General features: G+C 38.8%; 1 protein-coding gene across 1 annotated transcript in view; it reads right to left on the minus strand.

Annotated features, from left to right (window-relative positions):
• The window catches only part of SUSD1 (sushi domain containing 1), a 132,494-nt gene that overhangs the window by 54,729 nt on the left and 75,367 nt on the right, over positions 1-2,398 (minus strand). The window lies entirely within an intron of this gene.

Genomic DNA, 2,398 nt, shown 5'->3' on the forward strand with positions numbered 1-2,398 from the left:
AACTTCATATAAGATAGAAAGAGGCCCTAGTAACCAAAACATTATTGAAGAACAACCACCAAGTAGGAGACCTTACACTTTCCAAATCTCAGAACTTTCTATACAGCTACAGAAGACAAAATAGGCATTGGTACCACAACAGACACATGGACCAATGGAGTAGAATTAAGATCCCAGAAAGAAACCCATCCAGCTATGAAGAGCTAGCTGATCTTTGGGAAAGGATGGAAGTCCGTTCGGTGCAGAAGAGATAGCCTCTATAACAAATAGTGTTGGCAAACTGGATATCTATTTGCAGAAACAAAATCACCATTTTACACAAAACTAATCATGCAAAATGAATCACCAAACACAAAACTAATAACGCAAAATGAATCAAAGATTAAACATGAAACTATAAAGTTCCTGGAACAAAAGTGTAAGGACAAAGCTAGGGGTTTTAATTTATGAACCATAACTGAAAATGCATAAACAACAAAAGATTAACTAGATAACTGGGACCACCTGAAAATTAAGTACTGATGCTCATCAAAAGACTTTGCCAAAAGCATACTCAAGCAGAGGTTAGGATTTGCAGCTATATTTGGGAGACATAATGGCAGCCATACATTGAATGCATCCTCTTGTCCCTCACACAATCTTCCTGCCAGTTCTATTTTGAGTGACCATTTTGCCTTCTCTCTTTCCTTTTCCTGGCAACAGGGCTCATCTACTCTGGAATCCTGGTAGAAATGTGGCTCTTACTTCAGCAAGTCGAAAGTTTGTTGCTGATTCATTGATACAGACTGAGCAACTCTGGTCAAAATCAGTCATTATTTCCCCTATACTCCCATAGTTACTTTATACAGACTTTAATTACACTTCATGCATTGAGTGATTGTTGATCTTGTCTATTGGCCCATTCCACTGAGAGCGCTGAAACCGTGCTGTTCATTCTTGTTCTCCCAGGTGGGGACAGACAGGCACAGCCTACTGAGCTGGCCTCCTGAATTCACACTCTGACCTCCTAAGCACTGAGAAAATAAGTTTCTGTTCTACTTGTGGTATTTTTGCAACGGCAGCACTAGTGCCTTTTGGAGAACAGGTGGCAAAGGGAGAAAAAGGCCAGGGGAATTTTAAAATCCTACAAAGTAAAAGAGAAACGAAAAATGGGACTGTACACAATTCATTCTCACCCCTACCCCACAAAATCAAAACTCAAATTCACTGTCGTTAAGTCTACTAGGACATGTTAACACTGCCTCTGCGGGATTCTGAGACTGTAAATCTTTATGGAAGTAGAAAGGCTCATCTTTCTCCTGAGGTGGTTTCAAACTACTGACCTAGAGGTTAGCAACCCAGCGGGGCTCCTATTACGCCACTAAAAAGGCCATCCTTTAAAGAAACTGCACTTCACTTGGTGACAGAAGAGGGCACTGTTCAACTAGAAATCTTGTTAGCCATCAGAAGCCACCAACGCTATCCGTGGAATTAATACACACAAAAAGACCCTCCCGGCCATTGAGTCCATGCTGACTCAAGGTGACCCCCTGCGGGTTTCCAACCTGGAGGAGACTGTAACTGTTTAAGGAAGTAGAACGCCCATTCTTTCTCGCACAGAGCTGCTGGTGGTTTCAAACTGCTGACCAGTGAGTCTACAGCCCAGTGCATAAGTACTACCCCACCACGGCAGGGCTCTGTGGGATTAATAGGTAAAAGCAATCTACCTAGTTTTCTCTTTAAATTAATTACTTTAATTCCGTAGAATTGATAGAAATAAGTGTCTTTTTGAAAGAGAGAAGAATTATAACATTTTTCTTTGGAAAGCCTCCGCACACAAAAAAGACACCAAACCACAAAGTAGAAAAAACCTATAATTAGTAAAATAAGCTGAAGTAGTTATTCTCAAAAAAGCATTTGAGAATATGAAGAAATTCCAAAATAAGATTTAAAATGGACTTAAAAAACAGGGGAGAAATGAAAAGAGAGTGGTTGAAATCAGAAGAGAAATAAAAGGAAAAGACAAAATCCTATCAGAAATGAAGACTAAAGTTTATAGTTCCCATATAAGAATCTATTAGAATAAAATTGGAATAAGGGGCATTAAGGCAATATATTAAAACAATCAAAAGAATAAAAATGAATTTGTAATAGTAAAAATGGTCAAAGATAAAATGTTCAAAAAGGGATAAATATGGGCAGAGATAACATATAATTTAAATCTCTGACTAAGAAAAACAAGCCATAAAAATAGAAATATTTAAAATTATAATCCAGGGAGAGTGGGGGAGCAAGGGGGAATCGATCACAAGGATCTATCTAGAACACCCTGTCAGGGGGACAAATAACGGAAAAGTGGGTGAGGGGCGACAGAGGATGATGTAAGATATGGAAATAATCTATAACTTATCAAGGGTTC

Source organism: Echinops telfairi, unplaced genomic scaffold (assembly GCF_000313985.2).
Source record: "Echinops telfairi isolate 266 unplaced genomic scaffold, ASM31398v2 ScPeMD7_7410;HRSCAF=8448, whole genome shotgun sequence".
Lineage (NCBI taxonomy): Eukaryota > Metazoa > Chordata > Mammalia > Afrosoricida > Tenrecidae > Echinops > Echinops telfairi.